This window comes from Rhinoderma darwinii, unplaced genomic scaffold (genome assembly GCF_050947455.1).
Source record: "Rhinoderma darwinii isolate aRhiDar2 unplaced genomic scaffold, aRhiDar2.hap1 Scaffold_2980, whole genome shotgun sequence".
Classification (NCBI taxonomy): domain Eukaryota; kingdom Metazoa; phylum Chordata; class Amphibia; order Anura; family Rhinodermatidae; genus Rhinoderma; species Rhinoderma darwinii.
In genome coordinates this window covers 1-23,365 of record NW_027463254.1, presented here as the reverse complement: position 1 = coordinate 23,365, position 23,365 = coordinate 1, and the positions used below count along the sequence as shown (strand labels likewise).

The 23,365-nt window shown below is 41.8% G+C and overlaps 101 pseudogenes; all 101 read right to left on the bottom strand.

Annotated features, from left to right (window-relative positions):
- Positions 1-35: 35 nt before the first annotated feature.
- LOC142703965 (5S ribosomal RNA) lies at positions 36-154 on the bottom strand (annotated as a pseudogene).
- A 67-nt stretch (positions 155-221) lies between these two features.
- Positions 222-340, bottom strand: LOC142704021 (5S ribosomal RNA; annotated as a pseudogene).
- Positions 341-407: 67 nt separating this feature from the next.
- On the bottom strand, positions 408-526 carry LOC142704033 (5S ribosomal RNA; annotated as a pseudogene).
- A 67-nt stretch (positions 527-593) lies between these two features.
- Positions 594-712, bottom strand: LOC142703989 (5S ribosomal RNA; annotated as a pseudogene).
- A 67-nt stretch (positions 713-779) lies between these two features.
- Positions 780-898, bottom strand: LOC142703946 (5S ribosomal RNA; annotated as a pseudogene).
- A 67-nt stretch (positions 899-965) lies between these two features.
- LOC142704031 (5S ribosomal RNA) lies at positions 966-1,084 on the bottom strand (annotated as a pseudogene).
- A 67-nt stretch (positions 1,085-1,151) lies between these two features.
- LOC142704027 (5S ribosomal RNA) lies at positions 1,152-1,270 on the bottom strand (annotated as a pseudogene).
- A 67-nt stretch (positions 1,271-1,337) lies between these two features.
- Positions 1,338-1,456, bottom strand: LOC142703983 (5S ribosomal RNA; annotated as a pseudogene).
- Positions 1,457-1,709: 253 nt separating this feature from the next.
- LOC142703969 (5S ribosomal RNA) lies at positions 1,710-1,828 on the bottom strand (annotated as a pseudogene).
- Positions 1,829-2,453: 625 nt separating this feature from the next.
- On the bottom strand, positions 2,454-2,572 carry LOC142703999 (5S ribosomal RNA; annotated as a pseudogene).
- A 253-nt stretch (positions 2,573-2,825) lies between these two features.
- On the bottom strand, positions 2,826-2,944 carry LOC142704001 (5S ribosomal RNA; annotated as a pseudogene).
- A 67-nt stretch (positions 2,945-3,011) lies between these two features.
- Positions 3,012-3,130, bottom strand: LOC142703961 (5S ribosomal RNA; annotated as a pseudogene).
- Positions 3,131-3,197: 67 nt separating this feature from the next.
- On the bottom strand, positions 3,198-3,316 carry LOC142703976 (5S ribosomal RNA; annotated as a pseudogene).
- Positions 3,317-3,383: 67 nt separating this feature from the next.
- LOC142704010 (5S ribosomal RNA) lies at positions 3,384-3,502 on the bottom strand (annotated as a pseudogene).
- A 253-nt stretch (positions 3,503-3,755) lies between these two features.
- LOC142703921 (5S ribosomal RNA) lies at positions 3,756-3,874 on the bottom strand (annotated as a pseudogene).
- A 67-nt stretch (positions 3,875-3,941) lies between these two features.
- Positions 3,942-4,060, bottom strand: LOC142703913 (5S ribosomal RNA; annotated as a pseudogene).
- Positions 4,061-4,128: 68 nt separating this feature from the next.
- Positions 4,129-4,247, bottom strand: LOC142703962 (5S ribosomal RNA; annotated as a pseudogene).
- Positions 4,248-4,314: 67 nt separating this feature from the next.
- Positions 4,315-4,433, bottom strand: LOC142703978 (5S ribosomal RNA; annotated as a pseudogene).
- Positions 4,434-4,500: 67 nt separating this feature from the next.
- LOC142704005 (5S ribosomal RNA) lies at positions 4,501-4,619 on the bottom strand (annotated as a pseudogene).
- A 67-nt stretch (positions 4,620-4,686) lies between these two features.
- Positions 4,687-4,805, bottom strand: LOC142703945 (5S ribosomal RNA; annotated as a pseudogene).
- A 67-nt stretch (positions 4,806-4,872) lies between these two features.
- Positions 4,873-4,991, bottom strand: LOC142704009 (5S ribosomal RNA; annotated as a pseudogene).
- A 67-nt stretch (positions 4,992-5,058) lies between these two features.
- LOC142703943 (5S ribosomal RNA) lies at positions 5,059-5,177 on the bottom strand (annotated as a pseudogene).
- A 253-nt stretch (positions 5,178-5,430) lies between these two features.
- LOC142704019 (5S ribosomal RNA) lies at positions 5,431-5,549 on the bottom strand (annotated as a pseudogene).
- A 67-nt stretch (positions 5,550-5,616) lies between these two features.
- LOC142703981 (5S ribosomal RNA) lies at positions 5,617-5,735 on the bottom strand (annotated as a pseudogene).
- A 67-nt stretch (positions 5,736-5,802) lies between these two features.
- LOC142703917 (5S ribosomal RNA) lies at positions 5,803-5,921 on the bottom strand (annotated as a pseudogene).
- Positions 5,922-5,988: 67 nt separating this feature from the next.
- LOC142703912 (5S ribosomal RNA) lies at positions 5,989-6,107 on the bottom strand (annotated as a pseudogene).
- A 67-nt stretch (positions 6,108-6,174) lies between these two features.
- LOC142704011 (5S ribosomal RNA) lies at positions 6,175-6,293 on the bottom strand (annotated as a pseudogene).
- A 252-nt stretch (positions 6,294-6,545) lies between these two features.
- LOC142704002 (5S ribosomal RNA) lies at positions 6,546-6,664 on the bottom strand (annotated as a pseudogene).
- A 253-nt stretch (positions 6,665-6,917) lies between these two features.
- LOC142703953 (5S ribosomal RNA) lies at positions 6,918-7,036 on the bottom strand (annotated as a pseudogene).
- Positions 7,037-7,103: 67 nt separating this feature from the next.
- LOC142703987 (5S ribosomal RNA) lies at positions 7,104-7,222 on the bottom strand (annotated as a pseudogene).
- Positions 7,223-7,289: 67 nt separating this feature from the next.
- Positions 7,290-7,408, bottom strand: LOC142704020 (5S ribosomal RNA; annotated as a pseudogene).
- A 67-nt stretch (positions 7,409-7,475) lies between these two features.
- LOC142703923 (5S ribosomal RNA) lies at positions 7,476-7,594 on the bottom strand (annotated as a pseudogene).
- Positions 7,595-7,847: 253 nt separating this feature from the next.
- Positions 7,848-7,966, bottom strand: LOC142703964 (5S ribosomal RNA; annotated as a pseudogene).
- Positions 7,967-8,033: 67 nt separating this feature from the next.
- Positions 8,034-8,152, bottom strand: LOC142703930 (5S ribosomal RNA; annotated as a pseudogene).
- A 67-nt stretch (positions 8,153-8,219) lies between these two features.
- On the bottom strand, positions 8,220-8,338 carry LOC142703947 (5S ribosomal RNA; annotated as a pseudogene).
- A 67-nt stretch (positions 8,339-8,405) lies between these two features.
- Positions 8,406-8,524, bottom strand: LOC142703992 (5S ribosomal RNA; annotated as a pseudogene).
- A 67-nt stretch (positions 8,525-8,591) lies between these two features.
- On the bottom strand, positions 8,592-8,710 carry LOC142704034 (5S ribosomal RNA; annotated as a pseudogene).
- A 67-nt stretch (positions 8,711-8,777) lies between these two features.
- On the bottom strand, positions 8,778-8,896 carry LOC142704030 (5S ribosomal RNA; annotated as a pseudogene).
- Positions 8,897-8,963: 67 nt separating this feature from the next.
- LOC142703957 (5S ribosomal RNA) lies at positions 8,964-9,082 on the bottom strand (annotated as a pseudogene).
- Positions 9,083-9,335: 253 nt separating this feature from the next.
- LOC142703952 (5S ribosomal RNA) lies at positions 9,336-9,454 on the bottom strand (annotated as a pseudogene).
- Positions 9,455-9,521: 67 nt separating this feature from the next.
- Positions 9,522-9,640, bottom strand: LOC142704007 (5S ribosomal RNA; annotated as a pseudogene).
- A 67-nt stretch (positions 9,641-9,707) lies between these two features.
- On the bottom strand, positions 9,708-9,826 carry LOC142703942 (5S ribosomal RNA; annotated as a pseudogene).
- A 253-nt stretch (positions 9,827-10,079) lies between these two features.
- Positions 10,080-10,198, bottom strand: LOC142704018 (5S ribosomal RNA; annotated as a pseudogene).
- Positions 10,199-10,265: 67 nt separating this feature from the next.
- Positions 10,266-10,384, bottom strand: LOC142704023 (5S ribosomal RNA; annotated as a pseudogene).
- A 67-nt stretch (positions 10,385-10,451) lies between these two features.
- On the bottom strand, positions 10,452-10,570 carry LOC142703937 (5S ribosomal RNA; annotated as a pseudogene).
- Positions 10,571-10,637: 67 nt separating this feature from the next.
- LOC142703910 (5S ribosomal RNA) lies at positions 10,638-10,756 on the bottom strand (annotated as a pseudogene).
- A 68-nt stretch (positions 10,757-10,824) lies between these two features.
- LOC142703919 (5S ribosomal RNA) lies at positions 10,825-10,943 on the bottom strand (annotated as a pseudogene).
- Positions 10,944-11,010: 67 nt separating this feature from the next.
- On the bottom strand, positions 11,011-11,129 carry LOC142703958 (5S ribosomal RNA; annotated as a pseudogene).
- Positions 11,130-11,196: 67 nt separating this feature from the next.
- On the bottom strand, positions 11,197-11,315 carry LOC142704003 (5S ribosomal RNA; annotated as a pseudogene).
- A 67-nt stretch (positions 11,316-11,382) lies between these two features.
- Positions 11,383-11,501, bottom strand: LOC142703948 (5S ribosomal RNA; annotated as a pseudogene).
- A 67-nt stretch (positions 11,502-11,568) lies between these two features.
- On the bottom strand, positions 11,569-11,687 carry LOC142704006 (5S ribosomal RNA; annotated as a pseudogene).
- Positions 11,688-11,754: 67 nt separating this feature from the next.
- Positions 11,755-11,873, bottom strand: LOC142703959 (5S ribosomal RNA; annotated as a pseudogene).
- A 253-nt stretch (positions 11,874-12,126) lies between these two features.
- Positions 12,127-12,245, bottom strand: LOC142703997 (5S ribosomal RNA; annotated as a pseudogene).
- Positions 12,246-12,312: 67 nt separating this feature from the next.
- Positions 12,313-12,431, bottom strand: LOC142704022 (5S ribosomal RNA; annotated as a pseudogene).
- Positions 12,432-12,498: 67 nt separating this feature from the next.
- LOC142703936 (5S ribosomal RNA) lies at positions 12,499-12,617 on the bottom strand (annotated as a pseudogene).
- Positions 12,618-12,684: 67 nt separating this feature from the next.
- On the bottom strand, positions 12,685-12,803 carry LOC142704039 (5S ribosomal RNA; annotated as a pseudogene).
- A 67-nt stretch (positions 12,804-12,870) lies between these two features.
- Positions 12,871-12,989, bottom strand: LOC142703998 (5S ribosomal RNA; annotated as a pseudogene).
- Positions 12,990-13,056: 67 nt separating this feature from the next.
- On the bottom strand, positions 13,057-13,175 carry LOC142703915 (5S ribosomal RNA; annotated as a pseudogene).
- A 67-nt stretch (positions 13,176-13,242) lies between these two features.
- LOC142703909 (5S ribosomal RNA) lies at positions 13,243-13,361 on the bottom strand (annotated as a pseudogene).
- Positions 13,362-13,428: 67 nt separating this feature from the next.
- LOC142704012 (5S ribosomal RNA) lies at positions 13,429-13,547 on the bottom strand (annotated as a pseudogene).
- Positions 13,548-13,614: 67 nt separating this feature from the next.
- Positions 13,615-13,733, bottom strand: LOC142703979 (5S ribosomal RNA; annotated as a pseudogene).
- Positions 13,734-13,800: 67 nt separating this feature from the next.
- Positions 13,801-13,919, bottom strand: LOC142703928 (5S ribosomal RNA; annotated as a pseudogene).
- A 253-nt stretch (positions 13,920-14,172) lies between these two features.
- On the bottom strand, positions 14,173-14,291 carry LOC142704040 (5S ribosomal RNA; annotated as a pseudogene).
- Positions 14,292-14,358: 67 nt separating this feature from the next.
- On the bottom strand, positions 14,359-14,477 carry LOC142704048 (5S ribosomal RNA; annotated as a pseudogene).
- Positions 14,478-14,544: 67 nt separating this feature from the next.
- LOC142704008 (5S ribosomal RNA) lies at positions 14,545-14,663 on the bottom strand (annotated as a pseudogene).
- A 67-nt stretch (positions 14,664-14,730) lies between these two features.
- LOC142704035 (5S ribosomal RNA) lies at positions 14,731-14,849 on the bottom strand (annotated as a pseudogene).
- Positions 14,850-14,916: 67 nt separating this feature from the next.
- LOC142703988 (5S ribosomal RNA) lies at positions 14,917-15,035 on the bottom strand (annotated as a pseudogene).
- A 67-nt stretch (positions 15,036-15,102) lies between these two features.
- LOC142703968 (5S ribosomal RNA) lies at positions 15,103-15,221 on the bottom strand (annotated as a pseudogene).
- Positions 15,222-15,288: 67 nt separating this feature from the next.
- Positions 15,289-15,407, bottom strand: LOC142704017 (5S ribosomal RNA; annotated as a pseudogene).
- A 67-nt stretch (positions 15,408-15,474) lies between these two features.
- Positions 15,475-15,593, bottom strand: LOC142704028 (5S ribosomal RNA; annotated as a pseudogene).
- Positions 15,594-15,660: 67 nt separating this feature from the next.
- LOC142703973 (5S ribosomal RNA) lies at positions 15,661-15,779 on the bottom strand (annotated as a pseudogene).
- A 67-nt stretch (positions 15,780-15,846) lies between these two features.
- LOC142704014 (5S ribosomal RNA) lies at positions 15,847-15,965 on the bottom strand (annotated as a pseudogene).
- A 67-nt stretch (positions 15,966-16,032) lies between these two features.
- Positions 16,033-16,151, bottom strand: LOC142704045 (5S ribosomal RNA; annotated as a pseudogene).
- Positions 16,152-16,218: 67 nt separating this feature from the next.
- On the bottom strand, positions 16,219-16,337 carry LOC142704029 (5S ribosomal RNA; annotated as a pseudogene).
- A 67-nt stretch (positions 16,338-16,404) lies between these two features.
- LOC142703922 (5S ribosomal RNA) lies at positions 16,405-16,523 on the bottom strand (annotated as a pseudogene).
- Positions 16,524-16,590: 67 nt separating this feature from the next.
- On the bottom strand, positions 16,591-16,709 carry LOC142703907 (5S ribosomal RNA; annotated as a pseudogene).
- A 253-nt stretch (positions 16,710-16,962) lies between these two features.
- On the bottom strand, positions 16,963-17,081 carry LOC142704044 (5S ribosomal RNA; annotated as a pseudogene).
- Positions 17,082-17,334: 253 nt separating this feature from the next.
- Positions 17,335-17,453, bottom strand: LOC142704043 (5S ribosomal RNA; annotated as a pseudogene).
- Positions 17,454-17,892: 439 nt separating this feature from the next.
- LOC142703924 (5S ribosomal RNA) lies at positions 17,893-18,011 on the bottom strand (annotated as a pseudogene).
- Positions 18,012-18,078: 67 nt separating this feature from the next.
- LOC142703996 (5S ribosomal RNA) lies at positions 18,079-18,197 on the bottom strand (annotated as a pseudogene).
- A 253-nt stretch (positions 18,198-18,450) lies between these two features.
- LOC142703984 (5S ribosomal RNA) lies at positions 18,451-18,569 on the bottom strand (annotated as a pseudogene).
- Positions 18,570-18,822: 253 nt separating this feature from the next.
- LOC142703977 (5S ribosomal RNA) lies at positions 18,823-18,941 on the bottom strand (annotated as a pseudogene).
- A 67-nt stretch (positions 18,942-19,008) lies between these two features.
- Positions 19,009-19,127, bottom strand: LOC142703908 (5S ribosomal RNA; annotated as a pseudogene).
- Positions 19,128-19,380: 253 nt separating this feature from the next.
- LOC142703972 (5S ribosomal RNA) lies at positions 19,381-19,499 on the bottom strand (annotated as a pseudogene).
- Positions 19,500-19,566: 67 nt separating this feature from the next.
- On the bottom strand, positions 19,567-19,685 carry LOC142703950 (5S ribosomal RNA; annotated as a pseudogene).
- Positions 19,686-19,752: 67 nt separating this feature from the next.
- LOC142703911 (5S ribosomal RNA) lies at positions 19,753-19,871 on the bottom strand (annotated as a pseudogene).
- Positions 19,872-20,123: 252 nt separating this feature from the next.
- On the bottom strand, positions 20,124-20,242 carry LOC142703967 (5S ribosomal RNA; annotated as a pseudogene).
- A 67-nt stretch (positions 20,243-20,309) lies between these two features.
- On the bottom strand, positions 20,310-20,428 carry LOC142703932 (5S ribosomal RNA; annotated as a pseudogene).
- Positions 20,429-20,495: 67 nt separating this feature from the next.
- On the bottom strand, positions 20,496-20,614 carry LOC142703906 (5S ribosomal RNA; annotated as a pseudogene).
- Positions 20,615-20,681: 67 nt separating this feature from the next.
- Positions 20,682-20,800, bottom strand: LOC142703995 (5S ribosomal RNA; annotated as a pseudogene).
- Positions 20,801-20,867: 67 nt separating this feature from the next.
- Positions 20,868-20,986, bottom strand: LOC142703963 (5S ribosomal RNA; annotated as a pseudogene).
- Positions 20,987-21,053: 67 nt separating this feature from the next.
- Positions 21,054-21,172, bottom strand: LOC142704016 (5S ribosomal RNA; annotated as a pseudogene).
- Positions 21,173-21,239: 67 nt separating this feature from the next.
- Positions 21,240-21,358, bottom strand: LOC142703926 (5S ribosomal RNA; annotated as a pseudogene).
- A 67-nt stretch (positions 21,359-21,425) lies between these two features.
- Positions 21,426-21,544, bottom strand: LOC142704041 (5S ribosomal RNA; annotated as a pseudogene).
- Positions 21,545-21,611: 67 nt separating this feature from the next.
- Positions 21,612-21,730, bottom strand: LOC142703970 (5S ribosomal RNA; annotated as a pseudogene).
- Positions 21,731-21,797: 67 nt separating this feature from the next.
- On the bottom strand, positions 21,798-21,916 carry LOC142703966 (5S ribosomal RNA; annotated as a pseudogene).
- Positions 21,917-22,355: 439 nt separating this feature from the next.
- Positions 22,356-22,474, bottom strand: LOC142704042 (5S ribosomal RNA; annotated as a pseudogene).
- Positions 22,475-22,541: 67 nt separating this feature from the next.
- LOC142703920 (5S ribosomal RNA) lies at positions 22,542-22,660 on the bottom strand (annotated as a pseudogene).
- A 67-nt stretch (positions 22,661-22,727) lies between these two features.
- On the bottom strand, positions 22,728-22,846 carry LOC142703925 (5S ribosomal RNA; annotated as a pseudogene).
- Positions 22,847-22,913: 67 nt separating this feature from the next.
- On the bottom strand, positions 22,914-23,032 carry LOC142704050 (5S ribosomal RNA; annotated as a pseudogene).
- A 67-nt stretch (positions 23,033-23,099) lies between these two features.
- LOC142703994 (5S ribosomal RNA) lies at positions 23,100-23,218 on the bottom strand (annotated as a pseudogene).
- Between the last annotated feature and the right edge of the window lie 147 nt (positions 23,219-23,365).

Sequence of the window (23,365 nt, the reverse complement as noted above, 5' to 3'; positions counted from 1 at the left end):
CTATTGTGAAACAAAATCTAAACGACATAATAAAAAGTCAACCGCACCACGGATTCCCAGACAGTCTCCCACACTGGTACTAGCGAGGCGTTAAGCTGTGTAACTTCTGCGATCTAACGAGAGCAGGCACATTCAGCTTAGAATGGCCATTGACGTTAAATGCTTTAATCCAAAGTCCTATTTAATCTATTGTGAAACAAAATCTAAACGACATAATCAAAAGTCAACCACACCACGGATTCCCAGACAGTCTCCCACACTGGTACTAGCGAGGCCTTAAGCTGTGTAACTTCTGCGATCTGACGAGAGCAGGCACATTCAGCTTAGAATGGCCATTGACATTAAACGCTTTAATCCATAGTACTTTTTAATCGATTGTGAAACAAAATCTAAACGACATAATAAAAAGTCAACCGCACCACGGATTCCCAGACAGTCTCCCACACTGGTACTAGCGAGGCCTTAAGCTGAGTAACTTCTGCGATCTGACGAGAGCAGGGACATTCAGCTTAGAATGGCCATTGACATTAAATGCTTTAATCCATAGTCCTTTTTAATCGATTGTGAAACAAAATCTAAACGACATAATAAAAAGTCAACCGCACCACGGATTCCCAGACAGTCTCCCACACTGGTACTAGCGAGTCCTTAAGCTGTGTAACTTCTGCGGTCTGACGAGAGCAGGCACATTCAGCTTAGAATGGCCATTAACATTAAAAGCCTTAATCCATAGTCCTTTTTAATCGATTGTGAAACAAAATCTAAACTACATAATAAAAAGTCAACCGCAACACGGATTCCCAGACAGTCTCCCACACTGGTACTAGCGAGGCCTTAAGCTGTGTAACTTCTGCGATCTGACGAGAGCAGGCACATTCAGCTTAGAATGGCCATTGACATTAAAAGCCTTAATCCATAGTCCTATTTAATCTATTGTGAAACAAAATCTAAACAACATAGTAAAAAGTCAACCGCACCACGGATTCCCAGACAGTCTCCCACACTGGTACTAGCGAGGCCTTAAGCTGTGTAACTTCTGCGATCTGACGAGAGCAGGGACCTTCAGCTTAGAATGGCCATTGACATTAAATGCTTTAATCCATAGTCCTTTTTAATCGATTGTGAAACAAAATCTAAACGACATAATAAAAATTCAACCGCACCACGGATTCCCAGACAGTCTCCCACACTGGTACTAGCGAGGCCTTAAGCTGTGTAACTTCTGCGTTCTGACGAGAGCAGGCACATTCAGCTTAGAATGGCCATTGACGTTAAATGCTTTAATCCATAGTCCTATTTAATCTATTGTGAAACAAAATCTAAACGACATAATAAAAAGTCAACCGCACCATGGATTCCCAGACAGTCTCCCACACTGGTACTAGCGAGGCCTTAAGCTGTGTAACTTCTGCGATCTGACAAGAGCAGGCACATTCAGCTTAGAATGGCCATTGACATTAAATGCTTTAATCCATAGTCCTATTTAATCTATTGTGAAACAAAATCTAAACGACATAATAAAAAGTCAACCGCACCATGGATTCCCAGACAGTCTCCCACACTGGTACTAGCGAGGCGTTAAGCTGTGTAACTTCTGCGATCTAACAAGAGCAGGGACATTCAGCTTAGAATGGCCATTGACATTAAAGGCTTTAATCCATAGTCCTTTTTAATCGATTGTGAAACAAAATCTAAACGACACAATAAAAATTCAACCGCACCACGGATTCCCAGACAGTCTCCCACACTGGTACTAGCGAGGCCTTAAGCTGTGTAACTTCTGCGATCTGATGAGAGCAGGCACATTCAGTTTAGAATGGCCATTAACATTAAAAGCCTTAATCCATAGTCCTATTTAATCTATTGTGAAACAAAATCTAAACGACATAATAAAAAGTCAACCGCACCACGGATTCCCAGACAGTCTCCCACACTGGTACTAGCAAGGCGTTAAGCTGTGTAACTTCTGCGATCTAACAAGAGCAGGGACATTCAGCTTAGAATGGCCATTGACATTAAAGGCTTTAATCCATAGTCCTTTTTAATCGATTGTGAAACAAAATCTAAACGACACAATAAAAATTCAACCGCACCACGGATTCTCAGACAGTCTCCCACACTGGTACTAGCGAGGCGTTAAGCTGTGTAACTTCTGCGATCTAACAAGAGCAGGGACATTCAGCTTAGAATGGCCATTGACATTAAAGGCTTTAATCCATAGTCCTATTTAATCTATTGTGAAACAAAATCTAAACGACATAATAAAAAGTCAACCGCACCATGGATTCCCAGACAGTCTCCCACACTGGTACTAGCGAGGCGTTAAGCTGTGTAACTTCTGCGATCTGACCAGAGCAGGCACATTCAGCTTAGAATGGCCATTGACATTAAAAGCCTTAATCCATAGTCCTATTTAATCTATTGTGAAACAAAATCTAAACAACATAATAAAAAGTCAACCGCACCACGGATTCCCAGACAGTCTCCCACACTGGTACTAGCAAGGTCTTAAGCTGTGTAACTTCTGCGATCTGACGAGAGCAGGGACATTCAGCTTAGAATGTCCATTGACATTAAATGCTTTAATCCATAGTCCTTTTTAATCGATTGTGAAACAAAATCTAAACGACATAATAAAAATTCAACCGCACCACGGATTACAAGACAGTCTCCCACACTGGTACTAGCGAGGCCTTAAGCTGTGTAACTGCTGCGTTCTGACGAGAGCAGGCACATTGAGCTTAGAATGGCCATTGACGTTAAATGCTTTAATCCATAGTCCTATTTAATCTATTGTGAAACAAAATCTAAACGACATAATAAAAAGTCAGCCGCACCACGGATTCCCAGACAGTCTCCCACACTGGTACTAGCGAGGCCTTAAGCTGTGTAACTTCTGCGATCTGACGAGAGCAGGCACATTCAGCTTAGAATGGACATAGACATTAAATGCTTTAATCCATAGTCCTTTTTAATCGATTGTGAAACAAAATCTAAACAACATAATATAAAGTCAACCGCAACACGGATTCCCAGACAGTCTCCCACACTGGTACTAGCGAGGCCTTAAGCTGTGTAACTTCTGCGATCTGACGAGAGCAGGGACATTCAGCTTAGAATGGCCATTGACATCAAATGCTTTAATCCATAGTCCTTTTTAATCGATTGTGAAACAAAATCTAAACGACATAATAAAAATTCAACCACACCACGGATTCCCAGACAGTCTCCCACACTGGTACTAGCGAGGCCTTAAGCTGTGTAACTTCTGCGATCTGACGAGAGCAGGCACATTCAGCTTAGAATGGCCATAGACATTAAATGCTTTAATCCATAGTCCTTTTTAATCGATTGTGAAACAAAATCTAAACAACATAATATAAAGTCAACCGCACCACGGATTCCCAGACAGTCTCCCACACTGGTACTAGCGAGGCCTTAAGCTGTGTAACTTCTGCGATCTGACGAGAGCAGGGACATTCAGCTTAGAATGGCCATTGACATCAAATGCTTTACTCCATAGTCCTATTTAATCTATTGTGAAACAAAATGTAAACGACATAATAAAAAGTCAACCGCACCACGGATTCCCAGACAGTCTCCCACACTGGTACTAGCGAGGCGTTAAGCTGTGTAACTTCTGCAATCTAACGAGAGCTTGCACATTCAGCTTAGAATGGCCATTGACATTAAATGCTTTAATCCATAGTCCTTTTTAATCGATTGTGAAACAAAATCTAAACGACACAATAAAAAGTCAACCACACCACGGATTCCCAGACAGTCTCCCACACTGGTACTAGCGAGGCCTTAAGCTGTGTAACTTCTGCGATCTGACGAGAGCAGGAACATTCAGCTTAGAATGGCCATAGACATTAAAAGCCTTAATCCATAGTCCTATTTAATTTATTGTGAAACAAAATCTAAACGACATAATAAAAAGTCAACCGCACCACGGATTCCCAGACAGTCTCCCACACTGGTACTAGCAAAGCCTTAAGCTGTGTAACTTCTGCGATCTGACGAGAGCAGGCACATTCAGCTTAGAATGGCCATTGACATTAAATGCTTTAATCCATAGTCCTTTTTAATCGATTGTGAAACAAAATCTAAACGACACAATAAAAATGTCAACCGCACCACGGATTCCCAGACAGTCTCCCACACTGGTACTAGCGAGGCCTTAAGCTGTGTAACTTCTGCGTTCTGACCAGAGCAGGCACATTCAGCTTAGAATGGCCATTGATATTAAAAGCCTTAATCCATAGTCCTATTTAATCTATTGTGAAACAAAATCTAAACAACATAATAAAAAGTCAACCGCACCACGGATTCCCAGACAGTCTCCCACACTGGTACTAGCGAGGTCTTAAGCTGTGTAACTTCTGCGATCTGACGAGAGCAGGGACATTCAGCTTAGAATGTCCATTGACATTAAATGCTTTAATCCATAGTCCTTTTTAATCGATTGTGAAACAAAATCTAAACGACATAATAAAAATTCAACCGCACCACGGATTCCAAGACAGTCTCCCACACTGGTACTAGCGAGGCCTTAAGCTGTGTAACTGCTGCGTTCTGACGAGAGCAGGCACATTGAGCTTAGAATGGCCATTGACGTTAAGTGCTTTAATCCATAGTCCTATTTAATCTATTGTGAAACAAAATCTAAACGACATAATAAAAAGTCAGCCGCACCACGGATTCCCAGACAGTCTCCCACACTGGTACTAGCGAGGCCTTAAGCTGTGTAATTTCTGCGATCTGACGAGAGCAGGCACATTCAGCTTAGAATGGCCATAGACATTAAAGGCTTTAATCCATAGTCCTTTTTAATCGATTGTGAAACAAAATCTAAACAACATAATATAAAGTCAACCGCACCACGGATTCCCAGACAGTCTCCCACACTGGTACTAGCGAGGCCTTAAGCTGTGTAACTTCTGCGATCTGACGAGAGCAGGGACATTCAGCTTAGAATGGCCATTGACATCAAATGCTTTAATCCATAGTCCTTTTTAATCGATTGTGAAACAAAATCTAAACGACATAATAAAAATTCAACCACACCACGGATTCCCAGACAGTCTCCCACACTGGTACTAGCGAGGCCTTAAGCTGTGTAACTTCTGCGATCTGACGAGAGCAGGCACATTCAGCTTAGAATGGCCATTGACGTTAAATGCTTTACTCCATAGTCCTATTTAATCTATTGTGAAACAAAATGTAAACGACATAATAAAAAGTCAACCGCACCACGGATTCCCAGACAGTCTCCCACACTGGTACTAGCGAGGCGTTAAGCTGTGTAACTTCTGCAATCTAACGAGAGCTTGCACATTCAGCTTAGAATGGCCGTTGACATTAAATGCTTTAATCCATAGTCCTTTTTAATCGATTGTGAAACAAAATCTAAACGACATAATAAAAAGTCAACCACACCACGGATTCCCAGACAGTCTCCCACACTGGTACTAGCGAGGCCTTAAGCTGTGTAACTTCTGCGATCTGACGAGAGCAGGCACATTCAGCTTAGAATGGCCATTGACATTAAATGCTTTAATCCATAGTCCTTTTTAATCGATTGTGAAACAAAATCTAAACGACATAATAAAAAGTCAACCGCACCACGGATTCCCAGACAGTCTCCCACACTGGTACTTGCGAGGCCTTAAGCTGCGTAACTTCTGCGGTCTGACGAGAGGAGGCACATTCAGCTTAGAATGGCCATTGACATTAAATGCTTTAATCCATAGTCCTTTTTAATCGATTGTGAAACAAAATCTAAACGACATAATAAAAATTCAACCGCACCACGGATTCCCAGACAGTTTCCCACACTGGTACTAGCGAGGCCTTAAGCTGTGTAACTTCTGCGTTCTGACGAGAGCAGGCACATTCAGCTTAGAATGGCCATTGACGTTAAATGCTTTAATCCATAGTCCTATTTAATCTATTGTGAAACAAAATCTAAACGACATAATAAAAAGTCAACCGCACCACGGATTCCCAGACAGTCTCCCACACTGGTACTAGCAAAGCCTTAAGCTGTGTAACTTCTGCGATCTGACGAGAGCAGGCACATTCAGCTTAGAATGGCCATTGACATTAAATGCTTTAATCCATAGTCCTTTTTAATCGATTGTGAAACAAAATCTAAACGACATAATAAAAAGTCAACCGCACCACGGATTCCCAGACAGTCTCCCACACTGGTACTAGCGAGGCCTTAAGCTGTGTAACTTCTGCGGTCTGACGAGAGCAGGCACATTCAGCTTAGAATGGCCATTGACATTAAATGCTTTAATCCATAGTCCTATTTAATCTATTGTGAAACAAAATCTAAACAACATAATAAAAAGTCAACCGCACCACGGATTCCCAGACAGTCTCCACACTGGTACTAGCGAGGTCTTAAGCTGTGTAACTTCTGCGATCTGACGAGAGCAGGGACATTCAGCTTAGAATGTCCATTGACATTAAATGCTTTAATCCATAGTCCTTTTTAATCGATTGTGAAACAAAATCTAAACGACATAATAAAAATTCAACCGCACCACGGATTACAAGACAGTCTCCCACACTGGTACTAGCGAGGCCTTAAGCTGTGTAACTGCTGCGTTCTGACGAGAGCAGGTACATTCAGCTTAGAATGGCCATTGACGTTAAATGCTTTAATCCATAGTCCTATTTAATCTATTGTGAAACAAAATCTAAACGACATAATAAAAAGTCAACCGCACCACGGATTCCCAGACACTCTCCCACACTGGTACTAGCGAGGGCTTAAGCTGTGTAACTTCTGCGATCTAACGAGAGCAGGCACATTCAGCTTAGAATTGCCATTGACATTAAATGCTTTAATCCATAGTCCTTTTTAATCGATTGTGAAACAAAATCTAAACGACATAATAAAAAGTCTACCGCACCACGGATTCCCAGACAGCCTCCCACACTGGTACTAGCGAGGCCTTAAGCTGTGTAACATCTGCGTTCTGACGAGAGCAGGCACATTCAGCTTAGAATGGCCATTGACGTTAAATGCTTTAATCCATAGTCCTATTTAATCTATTGTGAAACAAAATCTAAACGACATAATAAAAAGTCAACCGAACCATGGATTCCCAGACAGTCTCCCACACTGGTACTAGCGAGGCCTTAAGCTGTGTAATTTCTGCGATCTGACGAGAGCAGGCACATTCAGCTTAGAATGGCCATTGACATTAAATGCTTTAATCCATAGTCCTTTTTAATCGATTGTGAAACAAAATCTAAACGACATAATAAAAAGTCAACCGCACCACGGATTCCCAGACAGTCTCCCACACTGGTACTAGCGAGGCCTTAAGCTGTGTAACTTCTGCGTTCTGACGAGAGCAGGCACATTCAGCTTAGAATGGCCATTGACGTTAAATGCTTTAATCCATAGTCCTATTTAATCTATTGTGAAACAAAATCTAAACGACATAATAAAAAGTCAACCGCACCACGGATTCCCAGACAGTCTCCCACACTGGTACTAGCGAGGCCTTAAGCTGTGTAACTTCTGCGATCTGACGAGAGCAGGCACATTCAGCTTAGAATGGCCATTGACATTAAATGCTTTAATCCATAGTCCTTTTTAATCGATTGTGAAACAAAATCTAAACGACATAATAAAAATTCAACCGCTCCACGGATTGCCAGACAGTCTCCCACACTGGTACTAGCGAGGACTTAAGCTGTGTAACTTCTGCGATCTGACGAGAGTAGGCACATTCAGCTTAGAATGGCCATTGACGTTAAATCCTTTAATCCATAGTCCTATTTAATCTATTGTGAAACAAAATCTAAACGACATAATAAAAAGTCAACCGCACCACGGATTCCCAGACAGTCTCCCACACTGGTACTAGCGAGGCGTTAAGCTGTGTAACTTCTGCGATCTAACGAGAGCAGGCACATTCAGCTTAGAATGGCCATTGACGTTAAATGCTTTAATCCAAAGTCCTATTTAATCTATTGTGAAACAAAATCTAAACGACATAATCAAAAGTCAACCACACCACGGATTCCCAGACAGTCTCCCACACTGGTACTAGCGAGGCCTTAAGCTGTGTAACTTCTGCGATCTGACGAGAGCAGGCACATTCGGCTTAGAATGGCCATTGACATTAAACGCTTTAATCCATAGTACTTTTTAATCGATTGTGAAACAAAATCTAAACGACATAATAAAAAGTCAACCGCACCACGGATTCCCAGACAGTCTCCCACACTGGTACTAGCGAGGCCTTAAGCTGTGTAACTTCTGCGATCTGACGAGAGCAGGAACATTCAGCTTAGAATGGCCATTGACATTAAATGCTTTAATCCATAGTCCTTTTTAATCGATTGTGAAACAAAATCTAAACGACATAATAAAAAGTCAACCGCACCACGGATTCCCAGACAGTCTCCCACACTGGTACTAGCGAGTCCTTAAGCTGTGTAACTTCTGCGATCTGAAGAGAGCAGGCACATTCAGCTTAGAATGGCCATTAACATTAGAAGCCTTAATCCATAGTCCTTTTTAATCGATTGTGAAACAAAATCTAAACTACATAATAAAAAGTCAACCGCACCACGGATTCCCAGACAGTCTCCCACACTGGTACTAGCGAGGCCTTAAGCTGTGTAACTTCTGCGATCTGACGAGAGCAGGCACATTCAGCTTAGAATGGCCATTGGCATTAAAAGCCTTAATCCATAGTCCTATTTAATCTATTGTGAAACAAAATCTAAACAACATAGTAAAAAGTCAACCGCACCACGGATTCCCAGACAGTCTCCCACACTGGTACTAGCGAGGCCTTAAGCTGTGTAACTTCTGCGATCTGACGAGAGCAGGGACCTTCAGCTTAGAATGGCCATTGACATTAAATGCTTTAATCCATAGTCCTTTTTAATCGATTGTGAAACAAAATCTAAACGACATAATAAAAATTCAACCGCACCACGGATTCCCAGACAGTCTCCCACACTGGTACTAGCGAGGCCTTAAGCTGTGTAACTTCTGCGTTCTGACGAGAGCAAGCACATTCAGCTTAGAATTGCCATTGACGTTAAATGCTTTAATCCATAGTCCTATTTAATCTATTGTGAAACAAAATCTAAACGACATAATAAAAATTCAACCGCACCACGGATTACAAGACAGTCTCCCACACTGGTACTAGCGAGGCCTTAAGCTGTGTAACTGCTGCGTTCTGACGAGAGCAGGCACATTGAGCTTAGAATGGCCATTGACGTTAAATGCTTTAATCCATAGTCCTATTTAATCTATTGTGAAACAAAATCTAAACGACATAATAAAAAGTCAGCCGCACCACGGATTCCCAGACAGTCTCCCACACCGGTACTAGCGAGGCCTTAAGCTGTGTAACTTCTGCGATCTGACGAGAGCAGGCACATTCAGCTTAGAATGGCCATAGACATTAAATGCTTTAATCCATAGTCCTTTTTAATCGATTGTGAAACAAATTCTAAACAACATAATATAAAGTCAACCGCACCACGGATTCCCAGACAGTCTCCCACACTGGTACTAGCGAGGCCTTAAGCTGTGTAACTTCTGCGATCTGACGAGAGCAGGGACATTCAGCTTAGAATGGCCATTGACATCAAATGCTTTAATCCATAGTCCTTTTTAATCGATTGTGAAACAAAATCTAAACGACATAATAAAAATTCAACCACACCACGGATTCCCAGACAGTCTCCCACACTGGTACTAGCGAGGCCTTAAGCTGTGTAACTTCTGCGATCTGACGAGAGCAGGCACATTCAGCTTAGAATGGCCATTGACGTTAAATGCTTTACTCCATAGTCCTATTTAATCTATTGTGAAACAAAATGTAAACGACATAATAAAAAGTCAACCGCACCACGGATTCCCAGACAGTCTCCCACACTGGTACTAGCGAGGCGTTAAGCTGTGTAACTTCTGCAATCTAACGAGAGCTTGCACATTCAGCTTAGAATGGCCATTGACATTAAATGCTTTAATCCATAGTCCTTTTTAATCGATTGTGAAACAAAATCTAAACGACATAATAAAAAGTCAACCACACCACGGATTCCCAGACAGTCTCCCACACTGGTACTAGCGAGGCCTTAAGCTGTGTAACTTCTGCGATCTGACGAGAGCAGGCACATTCAGCTTAGAATGGCCATTGACATTAAAAGCCTTAATCCATAGTCCTATTTAATTTATTGTGAAACAAAATCTAAACAACATAATAAAAAGTCAACCGCACCACGTATTCCCAGACAGTCTCCCACACTGGTACTAGCGAGGCCTTAAGCTGTGTAACTTCTGCGATCTGACGAGAACAGGGACATTCAGCTTAGAATGGCCATTGACATTAAATGCTTTAATACATAGTCCTTTTTAATCGATTGTGAAACAAAATCTAAACGACATAATAAAAATTCAACCGCACCACGGATTCCCAGACAGTTTCCCACACTGGTACTAGCGAGGCCTTAAGCTGTGTAACTTCTGCGTTCTGACGAGAGCAGGCACAATCAGCTTAGAATGGCCATTGACGTTAAATGCTTTAATCCATAGTCCTATTTAATCTATTGTGAAACAAAATCTAAACGACATAATAGAAAGTCAACCGCACCACGGATTCCCAGACAGTCTCCCACACTGGTACTAGCAAAGCCTTAAGCTGTGTAACTTCTGCGATCTGACGAGAGCAGGCACATTCAGCTTAGAATGGCCATTGACATTAAATGCTTTAATCCATAGTCCTTTTTAATCGATTGTGAAACAAAATCTAAACGACACAATAAAAATGTCAACCGCACCACGGATTCCCAGACAGTCTCCCACACTGGTACTAGCGAGGCCTTAAGCTGTGTAACTTCTGCGTTCTGACCAGAGCAGGCACATTCAGCTTAGAATGGCCATTGACATTAAAAGCCTTAATCCATAGTCCTATTTAATCTATTGTGAAACAAAATCTAAACAACATAATAAAAAGTCAACCGCACCACGGATTCCCAGACAGTCTCCCACACTGGTACTAGCGAGGTCTTAAGCTGTGTAACTTCTGCGATCTGATGAGAGCAGGGACATTCAGCTTAGAATGTCCATTGACATTAAATGCTTTAATCCATAGTCCTTTTTAATCGATTGTGAAACAAAATCTAAACGACATAATAAAAATTCAACCGCACCACGGATTCCAAGACAGTCTCCCACACTGGTACTAGCGAGGCCTTAAGCTGTGTAACTGCTGCGTTCTGACGAGAGCAGGCACATTGAGCTTAGAATGGCCATTGACGTTAAATGCTTTAATCCATAGTCCTATTTAATCTATTGTGAAACAAAATCTAAACGACATAATAAAAAGTCAGCCGCACCACGGATTCCCAGACAGTCTCCCACACTGGTACTAGCGAGGCCTTAAGCTGTGTAACTTCTGCGATCTGACGAGAGCAGGCACATTCAGCTTAGAATGGCCATAGACATTAAATGCTTTAATCCATAGTCCTTTTTAATCGATTGTGAAACAAAATCTAAACAACATAATATAAAGTCAACCGCACCACGGATTCCCAGACAGTCTCCCACACTGGTACTAGCGAGGCCTTAAGCTGTGTAACTTCTGCGATCTGACGAGAGCAGGGACATTCAGCTTAGAATGGCCATTGACATCAAATGCTTTAATCCATAGTCCTTTTTAATCGATTGTGAAACAAAATCTAAACGACATAATAAAAATTCAACCACACCACGGATTCCCAGACAGTCTCCCACACTGGTACTAGCGAGGCCTTAAGCTGTTTAACTTCTGCGATCTGACGAGAGCAGGCACATTCAGCTTAGAATGGCCATTGACGTTAAATGCTTTACTCCATAGTCCTATTTAATCTATTGTGAAACAAAATGTAAACGACATAATAAAAAGTCAACCGCACCACGGATTCCCAGACAGTCTCCCACACTGGTACTAGCGAGGCGTTAAGCTGTGTAACTTCTGCAATCTAACGAGAGCTTGCACATTCAGCTTAGAATGGCCATTGACATTAAATGCTTTAATCCATAGTCTTTTTTAATCGATTGTGAAACAAAATCTAAACGACATAATAAAAAGTCAACCACCCCACGGATTACCAGACAGTCTCCCACACTGATACTAGCGAGGCCTTAAGCTGTGTAACTTCTGCGATCTGACGAGAGCAGGCACATTCAGCTTAGAATGGCCATTGACATTAAAAGCCTTAATCCATAGTCCTATTTAATTTATTGTGAAACAAAATCTAAACAACATAATAAAAAGTCAACCGCACCACGTATTCCCAGACAGTCTCCCACACTGGTACTAGCGAGGCCTTAAGCTGTGTAACTTCTGCGATCTGACGAGAACAGGGACATTCAGCTTAGAATGGCCATTGACATTAAATGCTTTAATACATAGTCCTTTTTAATCGATTGTGAAACAAAATCTAAACGACATAATAAAAATTCAACCGCACCACGGATTCCCAGACAGTTTCCCACACTGGTACTAGCGAGGCCTTAAGCTGTGTAACTTCTGCGTTCTGACGAGAGCAGGCACAATCAGCTTAGAATGGCCATTGACGTTAAATGCTTTAATCCATAGTCCTATTTAATCTATTGTGAAACAAAATCTAAACGACATAATAAAAAGTCAACCGCACCACGGATTCCCAGACAGTCTCCCACACTGGTACTAGCAAAGCCTTAAGCTGTGTAACTTCTGCGATCTGATGAGAGCAGGCACATTCAGCTTAGAATGGCCATTGACATTAAATGCTTTAATCCATAGTCCTTTTTAATCGATTGTGAAACAAAATCTAAACGACATAATAAAAAGTCAACCGCACCACGGATTCCCAGACAGTCTCCCACACTGGTACTTGCGAGGCCTTAAGCTGTGTAACTTCTGCGGTCTGACGAGAGGAGGCACATTCAGCTTAGAATGGCCATTGACATTAAATGCTTTAATCCATAGTCCTTTTTAATCGATTGTGAAACAAAATCTAAACGACATAATAAAAATTCAACCGCACCACGGATTCCCAGACAGTTTCCCACACTGGTACTAGCGAGGCCTTAAGCTGTGTAACTTCTGCGTTCTGACGAGAGCAGGCACATTCAGCTTAGAATGGCCATTGACGTTAAATGCTTTAATCCATAGTCCTATTTAATCTATTGTGAAACAAAATCTAAACGACATAATAAAAAGTCAACCGCACCACGGATTCCCAGACAGTCTCCCACACTGGTACTAGCAAAGCCTTAAGCTGTGTAACTTCTGCGATCTGACGAGAGCAGGCACATTCAGCTTAGAATGGCCATTGACATTAAATGCTTTAATCCATAGTCCTTTTTAATCGATTGTGAAACAAAATCTAAACGACATAATAAAAAGTCAACCGCACCACGGATTCCCAGACAGTCTCCCACACTGGTACTAGCGAGGCCTTAAGCTGTGTAACTTCTGCGGTCTGACGAGAGCAGGCACATTCAGCTTAGAATGGCCATTGACATTAAATGCTTTAATCCATAGTCCTTTTTAATCGATTGTGAAACAAAATCTAAACAACATAATAAAAACACAACCGCACCACGGATTCCCAGACAGTCTCCCACACTGGTACTAGCAAGGCCTTAAGCTGTGTAACTTCTGCGATCTGACGAGAGCAGGGACATTCAGCTTAGAATGGCCATTGCCATTAAATGCTTTAATCCATAGTCCTTTTTAATCGATTGTGAAACAAAATCTAAACGACATAATAAAAATTCAACCGCACCACAGATTCCCAGACAGTCTCCCACACTGGTACTAGCGAGGCCTTAAGCTGTGTAACTTCTGCGATCTGACGAGAGCAGGCACATTCAGCTTAGAATGGCCATTGACGTTAAATGCTTTAATCCATAGTCCTATTTAATCTATTGTGAAACAAAATCTAAACGACATAATAAAAAGTCAACCGCACCACGGATTCCCAGACACTCTCCCACACTGGTACTAGCGAGGGCTTAAGCTGTGTAACTTCTGCGATCTAACGAGAGCAGGCACATTCAGCTTAGAATTGCCATTGACATTAAATGCTTTAATCCATAGTCCTTTTTAATCGATTGTGAAACAAAATCTAAACGACATAATAAAAAGTCTACCGCACCACGGATTCCCAGACAGCCTCCCACACTGGTACTAGCGAGGCCTTAAGCTGTGTAACTTCTGCGTTCTGACGAGAGCAGGCACATTCAGCTTAGAATGGCCATTGACGTTAAATGCTTTAATCCATAGTCCTATTTAATCTATTGTGAAACAAAATCTAAACGACATAATAAAAAGTCAACCGCACCATGGATTCCCAGACAGTCTCCCACACTGGTACTAGCGAGGCCTTAAGCTGTGTAATTTCTGCGATCTGACGAGAGCAGGCACATTCAGCTTAGAATGGCCATTGACATTAAATGCTTTAATCCATAGTCCTTTTTAATCGATTGTGAAACAAAATCTAAACGACATAATAAAAAGTCAACCGCACCACGGATTCCCAGACAGTCTCCCACACTGGTACTAGCGAGGCCTTAAGCTGTGTAACTTCTGCGTTCTGACGAGAGCAGGCACATTCAGCTTAGAATGGCCATTGACGTTAAATGCTTTAATCCATAGTCCTATTTAATCTATTGTGAAACAAAATCTAAACGACATAATAAAAAGTCAACCGCACCACGGATTCCCAGACAGTCTCCCACACTGGTACCAGCGAGGCCTTAAGCTGTGTAACTTCTGCGATCTGACGAGAGCAGGCACATTCAGCTTAGAATGGCCATTGACATTAAATGCTTTAATCCATAGTCCTTTTTAATCGATTGTGAAACAAAATCTAAACGACATAATAAAAATTCAACCGCTCCACGGATTCCCAGACAGTTTCCCACACTGGTACTAGCGAGGACTTAAGCTGTGTAACTTCTGCGATCTGACGAGAGCAGGCACATTCAGCTTAGAATGGCCATTGACGTTAAATCCTTTAATCCATAGTCCTATTTAATCTATTGTGAAACAAAATCTAAACGACATAATAAAAAGTCAACCGCACCACGGATTCCCAGACAGTCTCCCACACTGGTACTAGCGAGGCGTTAAGCTGTGTAACTTCTGCGATCTAACGAGAGCAGGCACATTCAGCTTAGAATGGCCATTGACGTTAAATGCTTTAATCCAAAGTCCTATTTAATCTATTGTGAAACAAAATCTAAACGACATAATCAAAAGTCAACCACACCACGGATTCCCAGACAGTCTCCCACACTGGTACTAGCGAGGCCTTAAGCTGTGTAACTTCTGCGATCTGACGAGAGCAGGCACATTCAGCTTAGAATGGCCATTGACATTAAATGCTTTAATCCATAGTACTTTTTAATCGATTGTGAAACAAAATCTAAACGACATAATAAAAAGTCAACCGCACCACGGATTCCCAGACAGTCTCCCAGACTGGTACTAGCGAGGCCTTAAGCTGTGTAACTTCTGCGATCTGACGAGAGCAGGGACATTCAGCTTAGAATGGCCATTGACATTAAATGCTTTAATCCATAGTCCTTTTTAATCGATTGTGAAACAAAATCTAAACGACATAATAAAAAGTCAACCGCACCACGGCTTCCCAGACAGTCTCCCACACTGGTACTAGCGAGTCCTTAAGCTGTGTAACTTCTGCGATCTGACGAGAGCAGGCACATTCAGCTTAGAATGGCCATTAACATTAAAAGCCTTAATCCATAGTCCTTTTTAATCGATTGTGAAACAAAATCTAAACTACATAATAAAAAGTCAACCGCACCACGGATTCCCAGACAGTCTCCCACACTGGTACTAGCGAGGCCTTAAGCTGTGTAACTTCTGCGATCTGACGAGAGCAGGCACATTCAGCTTAGAATGGCCATTAACATTAAAAGCCTTAATCCATAGTCCTATTTAATCTATTGTGAAACAAAATCTAAACGACATAATAAAAAGTCAACCGCACCACGGATTCCCAGACAGTCTCCCACACTGGTACTAGCGAGGCCTTAAGCTGTGTAACTTCTGCGATCTGACGAGAGCAGGCACATTCAGCTTAGAATGGCCATTGACATTAAAAGCCTTAATCCATAGTCCTACTTAATCTATTGTGAAACAAAATCTAAACAACATAGTAAAAAGTCAACCGCACCACGGATTCCCAGACAGTCTCCCACACTGGTACTAGCGAGGCCTTAAGCTGTGTAACTTCTGCGATCTGACGAGAGCAGGGACCTTCAGCTTAGAATGGCCATTGACATTAAATGCTTTAATCCATAGTCCTTTTTAATCGATTGTGAAACAAAATCTAAACGACATAATAAAAATTCAACCGCACCACGGATTCCCAGACAGTCTCCCACACTGGTACTAGCGAGGCCTTAAGCTGTGTTACTTCTGCGTTCTGACGAGAGCAGGCACATTCAGCTTAGAATGGCCATTGACGTTAAATGCTTTAATCCATAGTCCTATTTAATCTATTGTGAAACAAAATCTAAACGACATAATAAAAAGTCAACCGCACCATGGATTCCCAGACAGTCTCCCACACTGGTACTAGCGAGGCCTTAAGCTGTGTAACTTCTGCGATCTGACGAGAGCAGGCACATTCAGCTTAGAATGGCCATTGACATTAAATGCTTTAATCCATAGTCCTATTTAATCTATTGTGAAACAAAATCTAAACGACATAATAAAAAGTCAACCGCACCATGGATTCCCAGACAGTCTCCCACACTGGTACTAGCGAGGCGTTAAGCTGTGTAACTTCTGCGATCTAACAAGAGCAGGGACATTCAGTTTAGAATGGCCATTGACATTAAAGGCTTTAATCCATAGTCCTTTTTAATCGATTGTGAAACAAAATCTAAACGACACAATAAAAATTCAACCGCACCACGGATTCCCAGACAGTCTCCCACACTGGTACTAGCGAGGCCTTAAGCTGTGTAACTTCTGCGATCTGACGAGAGCAGGCACATTCAGCTTAGAATGGCCATTGACATTAAATCCTTTAATCCATAGTCCTATTTAATCTATTGTGAAACAAAATCTAAACGACATAATAAAAAGTCAACCGCACCACGGATTGCCAGACAGTCTCCCACACTGGTACTAGCGAGGCGTTAAGCTGTGTAATTTCTGCGATCTAACGAGAGCAGGCACATTCAGCTTAGAATGGCCATTGACATTAAATGCTTTAATCCATAGTCCTTTTTAATCGATTGTGAAACAAAATCTAAACGACATAATAAAAAGTCAACCGCACCACGGATTCCCAGACAGTCTCCCACACTGGTACTAGCGAGGCCTTAAGCTGTGTAACTTCTGCGATCTGACGAGAACAGGCACATTCAGCTTAGAATGGCCATTAACGTTAAAAGCCTTAATCCATAGTCCTATTTAATCTATTGTGAAACAAAATCTAAACGACATAATAAAAAGTCAACCGCACCACGGATTCCCAGACAGTCTCCCACACTGGTACTAGCGAGGCGTTAAGCTGTGTAACTTCTGCGATCTAACAAGAGCAGGGACATTCAGCTTAGAATGGCCATTGACATTAAAGGCTTTAATCCATAGTCCTTTTTAATCGATTGTGAAACAAAATCTAAACGACACAATAAAAATTCAACCGCACCACGGATTCCCAGACAGTCTCCCACACTGGTACTAGCGAGGCCTTAAGCTGTGTAACTTCTGCGTTCTGACCAGAGGAGGCACATTCAGCTTAGAATGGCCATTGACGTTAAATGCTTTAATCCATAGTCCTATTTAATCTATTGTGAAACAAAATCTAAACGACATAATCAAAAGTCAACCACACCACGGATTCCCAGACAGTCTCCCACACTGGTACTAGCGAGGCCTTAAGCTGTGTAACTTCTGCGATCTAAAGAGAGCAGGCACATTCAGCTTAGAATGGCCATTGACATTAAATGCTTTAATCCATAGTACTTTTTAATCGATTGTGAAACAAAATCTAAACGACATAATAAAAAGTCAACCGCACCACGGATTCCCAGACAGTCTCCCACACTGGTACTAGCGAGGCCTTAAGCTGTGTAACTTCTGCGATCTGACGAGAGCAGGGACATTCAGCTTAGAATGGCCATTGACATTAAATGCTTTAATCCATAGTCCTTTTTAATCGATTGTGAAACAAAATCTAAACGACATAATAAAAAGTCAACCGCACCACGGATTCCCAGACAGTCTCCCACACTGGTACTAGCGAGGCGTTAAGCTGTGTAACTTCTGCGATCTAACAAGAGCAGGGACATTCAGCTTAGAATGGCCATTGACATTAAATGCTTTAATCCATAGTACTTTTTAATCGATTGTGAAACAAAATCTAAACGACATAATAAAAAGTCAACCGCACCACGGATTCCCAGACAGTCTCCCACACTGGTACTAGCGAGGCCTTAAGCTGTGTAACTTCTGCGATCTGACGAGAGCAGGGACATTCAGCTTAGAATGGCCATTGACATTAAAGGCTTTAATCCATAGTCCTTTTTAATCGATTGTGAAACAAAATCTAAACGACACAATAAAAATTCAACCGCACCACGGATTCCCAGACAGTCTCCCACACTGGTACTAGCGAGGCCTTAAGCTGTGTAACTTCTGCGTTCTGACCAGAGGAGGCACATTCAGCTTAGAATGGCCATTGACGTTAAATGCTTTAATCCATAGTCCTATTTAATCTATTGTGAAACAAAATCTAAACGACATAATCAAAAGTCAACCACACCACGGATTCCCAGACAATCTCCCACACTGGTACTAGCGAGGCCTTAAGCTGTGTAACTTCTGCGATCTAAAGAGAGCAGGCACATTCAGCTTAGAATGGCCATTGACATTAAATGCTTTAATCCATAGTACTTTTTAATCGATTGTGAAACAAAATCTAAACGACATAATAAAAAGTCAACCGCACCACGGATTCCCAGACAGTCTTCCACACTGGTACTAGCGAGGCCTTAAGCTGTGTAACTTCTGCGATCTGACGAGAGCAGGGACATTCAGCTTAGAATGGCCATTGACATTAAATGCTTTAATCCATAGTCCTTTTTAATCGATTGTGAAACAAAATCTAAACGACATAATAAAAAGTCAACCGCACCACGGATGCCCAGACAGTCTCCCACACTGGTACTAGCGAGGCGTTAAGCTGTGTAACTTCTGCGATCTAACAAGAGCAGGGACATTCAGCTTAGAATGGCCATTGACATTAAATGCTTTAATCCATAGTACTTTTTAATCGATTGTGAAACAAAATCTAAACGACATAATAAAAAGTCAACCGCACCACGGATTCCCAGACAGTCTCCCACACTGGTACTAGCGAGGCCTTAAGCTGTGTAACTTCTGCGATCTGACGAGAGCAGGGACATTCAGCTTAGAATGGCCATTGACATTAAATGCTTTAATTCATAGTCCTTTTTAATCGATTGTGATACAAAATCTAAACGACATAATAAAAAGTCAACCGCACCACGGATTCCCAGACAGTCTCCCACACTGGTACTAGCGAGTCCTTAAGCTGTGTAACTTCTGCGATCTGACGAGAGCAGGCACATTCAGCTTAGAATGGCCATTGACTTTAAATGCTTTAATCCATAGTCCTATTTAATCTATTGTGAAACAAAATCTAAACGACTTAATAAAAAGTCAACCGCACCACGGATTCCCAGACAGTCTCCCACACTGGTACTAGCGAGGCCTTAAGCTGTGTAACTTCTGCGATCTGACGAGAGCAGGCACATTCAGCTTAGAATGGCCATTGACATTAAATGCTTTAATCCATAGTCCTTTTTAATCGATTGTGAAACAAAATCTAAACGACATAATAAAAAGTCAACGTACCATGGATTCCCAGACAGTCTCCCACACTGGTACTAGCGAGGCCTAAAGCTGTGTAACTTCTGCGATCTGACGAGAGCAGGCACATTCAGCTTAGAATGGCCACTGACATTAAATCCTTTAATCCATAGTCCTATTTAATCTATTGTGAAACAAAATCTAAACGACATAATAAAAAGTCAACCGCACCACGGATTCCCAGACAGTCTCCCACACTGGTACTAGCGAGGCGTTAAGCTGTGTAACTTCTGCGATCTAACGAGAGCAGGCACATTCAGCTTAGAATGGCCATTGACATTAAATGCTTTAATCCATAGTCCTTTTTAATCGATTGTGAAACAAAATCTAAACGACATAATAAAAGGTCAACCGCACCACGGATTCCCAGACAGTCTCCCACACTGGTACTAGCGAGGCCTTAAGCTGTGTAACTTCTGCGATCTGACGAGAGCATGCACATTCAGCTTAGAATGGCCATTAACATTAAAAGCCTTAATCCATAGTCCTATTTAATCTATTGTGAAACAAAATCGAAACAACATAATAAAAAGTCAACCGCACCACGAATTCCCAGACAGTCTCCCACACTGGTACTAGCGAGGGCTTAAGCTGTGTAACTTCTGCGATCTGACGAGAGCAGGCACATTCAGCTTAGAATGGCCATTGACATTAAAAGCCTTAATCCATAGTCCTATTTAATCTATTGTGAAACAAAATCTAAACAACATAATAAAAAGACAACCGCACCACGGATTCCCAGACAGTCTCCCACACTGGTACTAGCGAGGCGTTAAGCTGTGTAACTTCTGCGATCTGACGAGAGCAGGGACATTCAGCTTAGAATGGCCATTGACATTAAAGGCTTTAATCCATAGTCCTTTTTAATCGATTGTGAAACAAAATCTAAACGACATAATAAAAATTCAACCGCACCACGGATTCCCAGACAGTCTCCCACACTGGTACTAGCGAGGCCTTAAGCTGTGTAACTTCTGCGTTCTGACCAGAGCAGGCACATTCAGCTTAGAATGGCCATTGACGTTAAATGCTTTAATCCATAGTCCTATTTAATCTATTGTGAAACAAAATCTAAACGACATAATAAAAAGTCAACCACACCACGGATTCCCAGACAGTCTCCCACACTGGTACTAGCGAGGCCTTAAGCTGTGTAACTTCTGCGATCTGACGAGAGCAGGCACATTCAGCTTAGAATGGCCATTGACATTAAATGCTTTAATCCATAGTACTTTTTAATCGATTGTGAAACAAAATCTAAACGACATAATAAAAAGTCAACCGCACCACGGATTCCCAGACAGTCTCCCACACTGGTACTAGCGAGGCCTTAAGCTGTGTAACTTCTGCGATCTGACAAGAGCAGGGACATTCAGCTTAGAATGGCCATTGACATTAAATGCTTTAATCCATAGTCCTTTTTAATCGATTGTGAAACAAAATCTAAACGACATAATAAAAAGTCAACCGCACCACGGATTCCCAGACAGTCTCCCACACTGGTACTAGCGAGGCCTTAAGCTGTGTAACTTCTGCGATCCGACGAGAGCAGGGACATTCAGCTTAGAATGGCCATTGACATTAAATGCTTTAATCCATAGTCCTTTTTAATCGATTGTGAAACAAAATCTAAACGACATAATAAAAATTCAACCGCACCACGGATTCCCAGACAGTCTCCCACACTGGTACTAGCGAGGACTTAAGCTGTGTAACTTCTGCGATCTGACGAGAGCAGGCACATTCAGCTTAGAATGGCCATTGACGTTAAATCCTTTAATCCATAGTCCTATTTAATCTATTGTGAAACAAAATCTAAACGACATAATAAAAAGTCAACCGCACCACGGATTCCCAGACAGTCTCCCACACTGGTACTAGCGAGGCGTTAAGCTGTGTAACTTCTGCGATCTAACGAGAGCAGGCACATTCAGCTTAGAATGGCCATTGACATTAAATGCTTTAATCCATAGTCCTTTTTAATCGATTGTGAAACAAAATCTAAACGACATAATAAAAAGTCAACCGCACCACGGATTCACAGACAGTCTCCCACACTGGTATTAGCGAGGCTTTAAGCTGTGTAACTTCTGCGATCTGACGAGAGCAGGGACATTCAGCTTAGAATGGCCATTGACATTAAACGCTTTAATCCATAGTCCTTTTTAATCGATTGTGAAACAAAATCTAAACGACATAATAAATATTCAACCGCACCACGGATTCCCAGACAGTCTCCAACACTGGTACTAGAGAGGCCTTAAGCTGTGTAACTTCTGCGATCTGACGAGAGCATGCACATTCAGCTTAGAATTGCCATTGACGTTAAATGCTTTAATCCATAGTCCTATTTAATCGATTGTGAAACAAAATCTAAACGACATAATAAAAAGTCAACCGCACCACGGATTCCCAGACAGTCTCCCACACTGGTACTAGCGAGACCTTAAGCTGTGTAACTTCTGCGATCTGACGAGAGCAGGCACATTCAGCTTAGAATGGCCATTGACATTAAAAGCCTTAATCCATAGTCCTATTTAATCTATTGTGAAACAAAATCTAAACAACATAATAAAAAGTCAACCGCACCACGGATTCCCAGACAGTCTCCCACACTGGTACTAGCGAGGCCTTAAGCTGTGTAACTTCTGCGATCTGACGAGAGCATGCACATTCAGCTTAGAATGGCCATTGACGTTAAATGCTTTAATCCATAGTCCTATTTAATCGATTGTGAAACAAAATCTAAACGACATAATAAAAAGTCAACCGCACCACGGATTCCCAGACAGTCTCCCACACTGGTACTAGCGAGGCCTTAAGCTGTGTAACTTCTGTGATCTAACGAGAGCAGGCACATTCAGCTTAGAATGGCCATTGACATTAAATGCTTTAATCCATAGTCCTTTTTAATCGATTGTGAAACAAAATCTAAACGCCATAATAAAAAGTCAACCGCACCACGGATTCCCAGACAGTCTCCCACACTGGTACTAGCGAGGCCTTAAGCTGTGTAACTTCTGCGATCTGACGAGAGCAGGCACATTGAGCTTAGAATGGCCATTGACATTAAATGCTTTAATCCATAGTCCTTTTTAATCGATTGTGAAACAAAATCTAAACGACATAATAAAAAGTCAACCACACTACGGATTCCCAGACAGTCTCCCACACTAGTACTAGCGAGGCCTTAAGCTGTGTAACTTCTGCGTTCTGACCAGAGCAGGCACATTCAGCTTAGAATGGCCATTGACGTTAAATGCTTTAATCCATAGTCCTATTTAATCTATTGTGAAACAAAATCTAAACGACATAATAAAAAGTCAACCACACCACGGATTCCCAGACAGTCTCCCACACTGGTACTAGCGAGGCCTTAAGCTGTGTAACTTCTGCGATCT